The sequence below is a fragment of the Alosa alosa genome, chromosome 18 (genome assembly GCF_017589495.1).
Source record: "Alosa alosa isolate M-15738 ecotype Scorff River chromosome 18, AALO_Geno_1.1, whole genome shotgun sequence".
Lineage (NCBI taxonomy): Eukaryota > Metazoa > Chordata > Actinopteri > Clupeiformes > Clupeidae > Alosa > Alosa alosa.
The window spans coordinates 13045337-13057503 of NC_063206.1; the positions used below are offsets into that span (position 1 = coordinate 13045337).

A 12167-nucleotide genomic window follows, 5' to 3' on the forward strand; every position below is an offset into this window, starting at 1 on the left:
GTCTTACAACTGTTTTGTGCAACCGTCAGCGAACCTTTAGGAAACGTTCCCTCATAGTTATATTAAGGTTATATTTTTTATTATATTATGTATGCAGCGGATATAAGATTTTGACTAAAATTATCTCTCAAAGACATTATAAACATTTCTCTGCTAGAGTTTTGAACATAGTTCAAAGAACGTTCCTCGGAAATTCCCGGAACCAAAGATTTGCCTATCAAGGAACGTTCCGGCACTGTCAAGAAAACTTTCCTGAATGACCGTGAGGGAACGTCAGCAGTGAACATTCACGCACCCTTCAGCCGACATCCGCAGAATGTTTCCCGAACCAAAAATTGTTTGCTGGGTACTTAGCAAGCTAATAAGGCTATGAATGTTAGCTAGGCCTACCAGACACAACGAGATATTGGCGATATAGCATGTAACTGTTCTGTAACATTGAAGAGTTATAGAAACATAATTCCTTGTCACCATTGTGTTCATAAACAAACTAAATCCCATTTGAGTTTAAAATGAATATGTAAAATGTAACTGTTAGCAATTTTCCACATAGACTCTTTGGTGCGCTGCTAAATTGTTTTCCCCCTCTTAGGAGTTGTAACCAGGAAGATGACAAAACACCAAACGTATCTGTAATTAACATCTTAAGAACATCATCCCAATACCATTATCACCTGACCATTTTCAGCTGTGAACTCTCATAATTTTCTAAAATGTTAAATGTTTTTTTTTTCTTCTTTTCTGGGTTCATCATCTCTGTGGTAGAGACCTTCATGTATGGGAGACGGCACCTGGAGTAGAACCTACTGTGTGTGTGTGTGGGCTATATTTTAGACTAGAAGGGAGGACGATCTGTTCTGGTCAACTTTGGATAGAAGACATATGGCCTAGATGGAAAATAACACAGCCGGTTTTAATATGTCGCCCCCTTATTTCAGTAGGGGACATTAAAAAGGCTCGTTCTTCAGAATGACTCTGGAGCATGACTATAGCACAGTGCCTCCCTAACTGCTCCTCTCTGCCTGACGGTCATTACAGTTTCACTCCATTTAATTTTATTTTGTATTATTCCAGAGTAGCTGCGAGCAAATGTGTTTCAGGAAAAGGTAAATGGGGTGATATAATTTTCATTGAAAATGGTTGACTGCCTCTTATGCAAAAGCTCTGTCTGATTGGCTGAGATAAAAACGGTGCTCTTGAAAAAAGCGCACATGCACAGCTACAGAAGGAGCTGCCATACCTTCTGCTACTTCAAAAAACACTAACAGAATATTAATATATTTATATGCTTTTTCACAGCTTTTTATGATTATGAGGTACTGTCTGTGCTGTGGATGATGTTCAGACATAAAGTACACTTGCTTTCTCTCTCTCCTTGTCACATAGTTTCTTTTTTTTCCCTCTCACTCATGCACAATTTCTCACACAAATAGAAATGCTAATGTGACTCAACCTGTGATGACTACCTGCCATCATATTGAGGTTGACATATAGGCTCATACTGAACAAATCCTCATAGGTGACACAAATTACTTTTTTTGTCAATAGTTATCCCAAGGCCTTGGGTGACTGCCCTCAAAAGCTCATATCCCGACCCACACTCCCGTGCACAACAGGGTAAATGATACAGTTTCACAGGCAGTCACTCAACTACTCATAGACACACACACACATATAAACACACACACACACACACACACACACAGAGAGCGTCATTAAGGATAAATGTAGAAGGGTAGACAGGTGGCCACAGGTGGGCCTGTGAGGTCAAACAGACGCGAGAGGGGTCATATTTCATCTGTGGGAGAAAAAAGGAAAGGCCTAATGAAAACATTCTCTCATTTACTCCCTGCCTGTTGTGCTCTGACTCCGACAAATTAAGCAGTGCTGGAGGGCGTCAATGAGTATGTGTGTGAGATGGGGGTTGGGTGGGGTTGTTTGTTTAAGAATGTGTTTGTGTGTGCATGTGTGTGGGTATATATATATATAGTATAGTAGAGTATACTCTTTTGATCCCGTGAGGGAAATTTGGTCTCTACATTTATCCCAATCTGTGTATTAGTGAAACACACTCAGCACACAGTGAACACACAGTGAGTTGAAGCACACACTAATCCCGGCGCAGTGAGTTGCCTGCTACAACAGCGGCGCTCGGGGAGCAGTGAGGGGTTAGGTGCCTTGCTAAAGGAGTGAAACTTCAGCCACTTCCTACTGGTCGGGGCTCGAACCGCCAACCCTCCGGTTACAGGTCCAGAGTGCTAACCAGTAGGCCATGGCTGCCCCTTGTGTGTGTGGTTGTGGGTGTCAGGAAAATAACTTGACTGCAGTGTGCCAGAAACAAAAGAACAAATATTTGATGATGTGCCACAGATCAGCCCCTCTACAAACTGACCCAAAATGACAACAGGAACACTGTCATTTGCTCCCAGCCAACATTTGTATATGGGGCCCATGTGGGTACCATATGTGTTGCCAATATGGGTCCAAGATGGGATTGTCCGCGGGTTCCATAGTGGCCCCATGTCATTTGCCCACATGGGCTCCATGCAGGATTGCACTGGGTTTTATTTGGGTCCCAACTGGGCAACATACACTGGACCCTTCTGGAACCCAGCCTTAAATTCTACCTGGGTCCTACATGGGTACCTCATGGGTTGAAATATGGGTTTTTTTTGTGGGATTGTCCATGGGTTTTAAAGTGGCCCCATGTAATTTACCCACATGGGTTCCATGCAGGATTACACTGGGTTTTATGTGGGTACCAAATGGGCAACAAACAATGGACCCATCTGGGGCCCCAGCCTTAAATTCTACCTGGGTTCTACATGGATACTACATGATTTAAATAATGGGGTATAGGAGGGATGAATCGCAGGTTCTATAGTGGCCCCATGCCATTTGTCCACATGGGCTTCAGGCAGGATTACAATGGGTTTTATGTGGCTCCAAACTGGGCAATAAATGCCAGACCCATCCATGCCCCACCTTAATATTCTGTCTAGGTTCTACACATTGGCCAAATGGGTTGCATGCAAGATTATAGTCATTAAGTAGGGCAAAGCTGGGCAATGTATACGTGATCTTGGTCCTATCTTCAATGTCATATGGCTCCAACATTTACAATAAAATATAATTAAAATCCCAATGTTTACAACATACACTATAAATACCAATCCAAAACCAGACCCATTTGTAATTCACTAGAAAATAATATTAGTCACTTCCAGGGAGCTATGGCTCTAAGGTCCCACCAAACAGCAGAAAAAGCAGCCTAATTTTATTTTTCTGCATTTAATAATAATCATTTAATAAATTACAACACAGAGAACATCAACATCAACACAGAGAACAACAACAAGAACTGGTTACAAACAGCAATACCTACATTGAATTGAATTAAATCACTTCGCCACTCTGGCTGCCATCAGCCCTCCCCTGTCTCTTGCCCCAGTAAACCATTTCCTAAACTAATCGCTCAGCCTCCTCTGATTTGTAGTGCTGGTAAGGGGGTTGTTCTTGAGGGCCTCTGTAAAATAAAATTATATTTAAGATTAAATGCTTGGATATGAGTATTTGTCATTATTAGACAGGAAATCAACATACTCAAATATACATTTCACATAATTCCATGTTTAATTTTTTTGAGGATGCATTTCAAAAAGCAACAAGCCCATCAAATTGAATTAGATCAATTCAATTCAGATGCTTTCTACTGACTACTAATTGCAAAATGATTTAGTTCATGAGCCAGTTGGGCCAATGTAGTGTTGCCGCGCTTCAAAGTCAATATTTTTACTGTTTGTAATCAGTACTTTTTGGTTGGACCACCTGGTATTTTGGGGGTTATATTAATGTACTGAAAATATGTTTAAATTACACAGGTTTTGTAGATTAAATTGAGGCATTACACATGTGGATTGAAATAGCTAGAAGAAATTCTAATACTTGGACAAGACAATATACATGTCACATCATTGACCCAATTACAATATAATAATTATAATTTAATGTTAATCTGTTTTTTGTATTTTGTGCATATCTTTGGATAATAGGTCTGCCAAGTATCATAAACATGTTTCAAGAACAATATGTTTAACTTCATACATTGTAACATTTACTGTAGGCCGAACCTGCTCCCCTCAAGAGGTGTATTAATGGAGACAAATTAGCTTTCCATGGGCTATTGACAGTCAGTTTTGTAATGCTTCACATTGCACTTACTGGATTAGTATCAGTTCAATACAGAGCTTCTAATGATTTGAAATTTCACCGAAAACAGTAGGCAACTCTATGCTGTATTGTTGTGCTAATGTTAGCATTAGCTTGTCTAGAGCTTGCTAGCTTTGCCTAGCACAGTGATTGGCCTTATCATCAATAAATGGGGCGATTGCTCTGTACTAATAAGATCAAGCCAGGCAGAGAGTATAAATATGTGTATCATCTTAAAGTGTAATTCTGGAGAAAATTGAATCCAGGGTCATTTTTTCTGCATGAAAAAGGTAAAATAAGTCGTCCAAAGACATTTTTTTTATTTAGAGTTTTGGGGTGGGGGCATACATTTTACAAACCAAAATCATATTTTCCTTATTACAGGCATCAATGAGAGAACAACACTTAAAGGGATATTCCACCATTTGGGGAATTACACTCAGTAATAATCAAGGAACAACATGGGCGCAGCAGCACAATGATATCATGCAGCACCTGAAAATAGTTCCCGTAGGCTAACTTCTAGCAACAAGGTTGAGCTGCAGCAGACAAATTGGTTAGTGACTGGATTATTACGCCTGAATGAGAGTATAGTTCCATGTCAAATCAGCCTAGAAAATTGCCATTTCATTTTCAATTAGTCTTATTACAGGTTCTAACTTGAGAAGAGACCCGTTTTAAATAGGAAAATTACCGGAAATCTTAGTCACTTTTAAAGGTGATGCTAGCAGGCGAGATGCTAATGGTCTAATCCGATTCAATGATCTATGCCAGGCTGGAGCTGTGGTATCCACATACTCCGAGAACGGCTGAATGAACTTGAGAAAGATAAAAATCAATTGTTTAACTCAAGGGGAGGTGGAAAATGAGTGTAAATCTCCAAATGGTTGAATATCCCTTTAACATAGTCTTTACTTACATGATTTTGTTTTTAATTTTCTAATAGGAATAAGTGTTTGTGACAACATGTCTTGATAATGTTTGATCGCTATTTTGGTATGAAGCATCTTTCACGTACTGAATGCACACTCTAGAAAGTGAAAACTCTAGAAATGAAAGTAGGCCTACTATATGCTCCGTGTCTGTGGCTGTCTGTACATGTCCACAATCGATTAGCCTACGTTCCTCAAATGGAAAACACATCCATGTTCCCTCACGTCTCCTGGCCACTCTATGTAATCCTTCTGTGTTTGCAAAATTCTTGACAGTTCTTAAATGTATACAAAATAAAAAACTGAAATATTCCATTTACATTATTCAGTATTCACACCTTTTGTTATGACACTTGCCATTGAGCTCTGGTGCATCCTACTTCTATCAATGGTCCTTGAGATGCTTCTACAACTTGATTCAAGTCCACCTGTGCTTAATGAATTCACTGGACATTAGGCACACATCTCTTTATATAAGGTCTCACAGTTGATGTATGTCAGAGTAAAAACCAAGCCACGAGGTCGAGAGAATTGTCCATAGACCTGCGAGACAGGGTTGTGTGAAGACACAGATCTGGGGAAGGGTACAAGAAAATGTCTGCGTCTTTACACAACCCTGTCACGCAGGTCTACGGACAATTCTCTCGACCTCGTGGCTTGGTTTTCACTCTGACATACACCATCAACTGTGAGACCTTACAGTATATAAAGAGATGTGTGCCTCTCCTAATAATGTCCAGTGAATTCATTTAGGCATAGGTGGACTCGAATCAAGTTGTAGAAGCATCTCAAGGACCATTGATAGAAGTAGGATGCAAGGATAGTAGGATGGAAAGTGTCATGTCATATGTAAATGGTATATTTTAGTCTTTCATTTTTTTATACATTTGCAAAACACTCCAAACACTAGTTTTTTGGTGGAGTGTTGGAGTATTGTGTGTAGATTGATAAGAAAAAATGTAATCAATTTTAAGATGAGTCTGAAACATAACAAAATGTGGAAAAAGTGTAGTGCTGTGAATACTTTCCGTATGCACTGTATGTAGATCAGATACTGTATTGACAGTGACTTATCACATTGAAATCTCAATCTGGCAACCAACGAGAGGCTTGTCTAGCGATTAAAAGGAACACTTGCCAATGTTTTGAATGTGAACATTCTCTGACAATCCTACATAGCTACTTAAATGAAATTGACACTTACTTACTTGGGAGGGACAGAAAAACGCTTTCCAGTATGATCTGGAGATTAAACAGTAGCCTATAGGAAAGGGGAGAAGAAACAAAAGATGGAAGTTCAGCAGCACATTAATTTTCTTTCAACAAATACTGCATGCTATATCATCAACTAGAAAATCATTATTTATTTTTCAATTAAGAAGTACACTTTCAGGAATAATTGTGTACTGGGCAATAGTAGGGAAAGTATTTAAGATTTTTGGTTTGAATAAAAATAGCAGTTTTAACTACAATACAAGTTCAAATACAACTACAATACAAGTTATTTTTTTTATGTCTGGGCCAAATTCAGACAAGAGGTGTTCACATGATTACATTTAGGTTAGGGTTTTCATTTTTTTTTTTATCAAAGATCAGATTTAATTTAGTAGTTTGACATGGTAGGAATAGCATACAAAATGTTTGGACAACAAAAATAAAAGCCATAATCAAAGACCAATGATAAAACAGTTTAAAATGATCGAAAGAGACAAGTGCAGTAAAATTAAAGTATGAGATAAAGTTTGATATGGTCAATATCTGGAATTTAGCAATAGGCTATAGTCGTGGATCATAATATATAGGCCTATAAAATGATGGGATAACTAACCTAGCAAATATGTTTAATATTCATTATGAGTAGAAGCTACAGCTACAGCTTTATTCAAGAACACCATTGCAGCCTACAGAGCAAGATTTTTTTAAATGTGCATTTGATAAGGTCTGCTGTTTAGTCCAACATAATTTGTTGGTGTGTAGATGGATGCAGAACTGCAATGTAGGCTGATATAGTGAATGATTGAATTGCATGTAAATTCAAAGTAAATTTTATCGCGAACCGTTCATCAGAGTGACGAGCAAGAGGCACCATTGGAAAGCTTAAATCGTGATTTTCGTTTAGTCTTGAATGTGCTGTGAGGGAATGTGCATAAGTGTGTACAAATATTTCCATGTACATGACTAATGCATCTTGTCTGCCTGCCTTGCCTAAAGGTTACGTCTAGACCTGCCAACTCTCTATCAAAACGTGAGGGGGCCAGATAAGACTACAACATTCGTTACCTCCATTTCTCTGGCTAGCCTTCCACTAGCCTATTTTCAGGCATGCACGGGCATGCATAGTTCAATTCAAATCTGGCTCATGAAACGAAATGCAATTTAGAAGGCTCTTGAGTGTATTCTGACACACATACAATTGTTATTTAGAAGAAGAATGTTGCAGCAAGTAGCCTAGAAGCTCATCTATCTAATCTGATGAAAAGTGCTGCCTTCCCTAACGCAGCTGTAAAACCTCACGTTAGAAATTATCATGCAAGATCCGAAATACTTATGCTACCATTTAAACTCAAACTAGCTGTGACGTCCATTGACTTACCTTAATAGCTCATGAAGTAGACCTAGTAAGGCTAGCAAGAGTTCATAATAGCAAATTGTGTAATTTAAATTATCAGAACACAGTCGAAAATGTTGTACATAAGCTAATACTTTTTACACAACTTATCAATGAATCACAATTGTACTTACCTATGGAAGCTTTCGACGATGAACGTTAGGAGTGAGCCCAGGTAGAACAAGTCAATCTCCCGCGCATATCACTATGATAACGTTGATAACGTCAACTGATACGTTGGGTGACGTCACATTCAAAGCAGAGCCCACCCCGAAACATGATTGAATAAAATAACTATGATAGTCCACAGGTGAACAGCCTGTACATTTGTCAATGAAAAATAAATAAAAAATAAAGCTAATTACACTATAAACCTAGATTTTCTAAAATCTAGGTTTATACACGTAGGCCTATGTACTAGAACTCTGTGCATTCTGCATTCCGCATGTAGTATGGAATCAGTGGTCAACTTAAATTTTTTAGATATGCTAGTTGAAGTAGTTTTAGGCTAATAATAATAATAATAATAGGCTATGTGTTTAAGTGGTCTTTGGGGACACAGCGGGTATGGAGAGGCAGTTGTGACATAGGTTGTTTTGAAAGGCCTAGCTGTCTCCAGAGAAATAGGAAACTGTTAAACTCTACAGGATGAGGATGGTGTTTGTCATCAGCAATGAGGGGATTGATGGTGATATTGATGACAGCAGGTGGGCTCTGAAACCTTATTGGACGGGTTCAAAGAGCTCATGGTTGGACATGTAGTGGAGTTGGGCAGCCACTGCTCTTTCCAGGTTTAGACTCAAGAAAGGGGAGGTTGGAGATTAGGTGGTAGTTGGGTCCGCTGAGAGTATGATAGCTGGGTAGTTGATGATGTTGAATAGAGGGTAGGAAGACATGCCTTTAACAGGGTGGGCTTGGTCCAGGTAAGAGGTCTTGATGTTGGCCGCATGTTCCATGAGCTGTGAGGTGACCTCTTTGATTAGCATTTTTTAGACCAGTGTTTCTAAACCTCTGGGTCGGGACTCAAATTTGTGTTGCGTGAAGTTCTGAAAGGGTTGCAAGACTCAGTAACCTGAACCTTAGGCATGATTAGCTTTCAGCCTTTGTCTTAGGGTCACAAGTGGTAGGCTATGTTTAAATTTGGGTCACAGAGCAAAAAAGGTTGAGAACCACTGTTTTAGACCAGGGCAGTGCTATAATGAGCAGTTCAAATTGCTCCAGCGTTAGGTGCTGTTACTACAGTTGAATGTTCGATTCAATGATATAACCATTTTAAGTCTAACTCGTCGGTATTTATGGTCACACTGTATTGGTGTTCTGTAGACCAAGGTTGAAGAGGGAAATGGAGAGGTGCACAAGGCCTACTTACTTGGTGTCAAATATTGTGTGGCTTGCTGTGAGACCCTTTGAAGCACCCCCAATCTCTGAACTGCACAATGTTTTAAGTCTAGATTAAAAATATTTCTACAGAGCCTGCTTTCCCTTACATGTAATGGAAGGCCATTCCACAAGGAGGAAAGGCAATTGCTCTCTGAACAACAGATTTTTCATAAAATTAATTGAATGTTTATAGACCAGCATCAAAAGAGTGCAGTGGCAGTACAGCACCCTCAGTTCACATATTAAGTTAGCCCTTGCTTGTAGAGTGTGCACTATGCAGGGTTAAAAAAGTATTACAATTAGCACCTACTGTACAACTGGCCAAATGCAGGTAAAAATCTGCATTGGCCAGTAAAATCTGATGGTAATTTTGATACCATAGATTTAATAGAGACCTAGTCTGAACCCAATTGTTGATTTCCCATTAATGACCCACATGGCACCAACATGGGAAGCCCACATGGGTTTATCCCAGTTTGCCCATGTCTAACCCAAACATTAAATAGAAATGGGCCCCATATGTGTTGCCCATTCTGAGCCCATATATTGGTTTCACATTAGTTACCCATTTGAGACCCATATGGATTGCCCACATGGGTTTATCCAGGTTTGCCCATATCCAACCCAAGTGGCTAACCCTAATGGGCATCATATGTGTTGCCCAGCCTGAACCCAATTGTTGATTTCCCATTAATGACCGACATGGCACCGACGTGGGAAGCCCACAAGGGTTTGTCCAGGTTTGCCCATGTCGGAACCAAGCATTCAACACAAATGGGCCCCATTTGTGTTCCCCATTCTGAGCCCATATATTGGTTTCATATTGATTACCCATTTAGGACCTATATGGATTAACCGTGTGGGTTTGTCCAGGTTTGACCATATCCAACCGGAGTGGTTAACCCAAATGGGATCCATATGTGTTGCCCATTCTGAGCCTATATATTGGTTTCACATTAATTACCCACCTAGGGCCTAAATTAACTGCCCACGTGATATTGTCTAGGTTTGCCCATATCCAACCCGAGTGGCTAACCCTAATGGGCCCCATATGTGTTTCCCAGTCTGAACCCAATTGTTGATTTCCCATTAATGACCCACATGACACCAACATAGGGAGCCCACATGGGTTTATCCCAGTTTGCCCATGTCTAACCCAAACATTAAGTACAACTGGGCCCCATTTGTGTTGCCCATTCTGAGACCATATATTGGGTTCACATTAATTACCCATCTAGGACCCATATTTATTGCCAACGTGGGTTTGTCCAGGTTTGCCCATATCCAACCCGAGTGGCTAACCCTAATGGGTCCTATATGTGTTGCCCAGCATGAACGCAATTGTTGATTTCCCATTAATAACCCACACAGCACCGATGTGGGAAGCCCACAAGGGTTTATCCAGGTTTGCCCATGTCTAACTCAAACATCAAATACGACTGGGCCCCATTTGTGTTGCCCATTCTGAGACCATATATTGAGTTCACATGAATTACCCATCTAGGACCCATATTTATTGCTCACGTGGGTTTGTCCAGGTTGGCCTATATCCAACCCGAGTGGTTTACCCTAATGGGCTCAATATGTGTTGCCCATTCTTAGCTCATATATTGGGTTCACATGAATAACCCATCTAGGACCCATATGGATTGCCCACGTGGGTTTGTCAAGGTTGGCCCATATACAACCCGAGTGGTTAACCCTAATGGGCTCCATATTTGTTGCCCATTCTAAGCCCATATATTGGTTTCACATTAATTACCCATCTAGGACTCATATGGATTGCCAACGTGGGTTTGTCCAGGTTTGCCCATATCCAACCCGAGTGGTTTACCCAAATGGGATCCATATGTGTTGCCCATTATAAGTCCATATATTGGTTTCACATTAATTACCCACGTAGGGCCCAAATGAACTGCCCACGTGATATTGTCTAGGTTTGCCAATATCGAAACCCGAGTGGCTAACCCTAATGGGCCCCATATGTGTTTCCCAGTCTGAACCCAATTGTTGATTTCCCATTAATGACCCACATGACACCAACATAGGGAGCCCACATGGGTTTATCCCAGTTTGCCCATGTCTAACCCAAATATTAAGTACAACTGGGCCCCATTTGTGTTGCCCATTCTGAGACCATATATTGGTTTCACATTAATTACCCATCTAGGACCCATATGGATTGCCAACGTGGGTTTGTCCAGGTTTGCCCATATCCAACCCGAGTGGTTTACCCAAATGGGATCCATATGTGTTGCCCATTCTGAGCCCATATATTGGTTTCACATTAATTACCCACGTAGGGCCCAAATGAACTGCCCACGTGATATTGTCTAGGTTTGCCCATATCCAACCCGAGTGGCTAACCCTAATGGGCCCCATATGTGTTTCCCAGTCTGAACCCAATTGTTGATTTCCCATTAATGACCCACATGACACCAACATAGGGAGCCCACATGGGTTTATCCCAGTTTGCCCATGTCTAACCCAAACATTAAGTACAACTGGGCCCCATTTGTGTTGCCCATTCTGAGACCATATATTGGGTTCACATTAATTACCCATCTAGGACCCATATTTATTGCCCACATGGGTTTGTCCAGGTTTGTCCATATCCAACCCAAGTGGCTAACCCTAATGGGCCCCATATGTGTTGCCCAGCATGAACGCAATTGTTGATTTCCCATTAATAACCCACACAGCACCGACGTGGGAAGCCCACAAGGGTTTATCCAGGTTTGCCCATGTCTAACTCAAACATCAAATACGACTGGGCCCCATTTGTGTTGCCCATTCTGAGACCATATATTGAGTTCACATGAATTACCCATCTAGGACCCATATTTATTGCCCACATGGGTTTGTCCAGGTTGGCCTATATCCAACCCGAGTGGTTTACCCTAATGGGCTTAATATGCGTTGCCCATTCTTAGCTCATATATTGGTTTCACATGAATTACCCATCTAGGACCCATATGGATTGCCCACATGGGTTTGTCCAGGTTTGCCCATATACAACCCGAGTGGTTTACCCAAAT

The 12167-nt window shown here is 40.6% G+C and overlaps 1 long non-coding RNA gene across 1 annotated transcript; it reads right to left on the bottom strand.

Moving 5' to 3' along the window:
- Positions 1 to 3475: 3475 nt before the first annotated feature.
- Positions 3476 to 7965, bottom strand: LOC125311999. The gene is made up of 3 exons (XR_007196551.1): positions 7884 to 7965; positions 6350 to 6402; positions 3476 to 3526 (listed from the first exon to the last, which is right to left on the bottom strand). It is a non-coding gene; the product is annotated as an uncharacterized LOC125311999 (long non-coding RNA).
- Positions 7966 to 12167: the final 4202 nt, after the last annotated feature.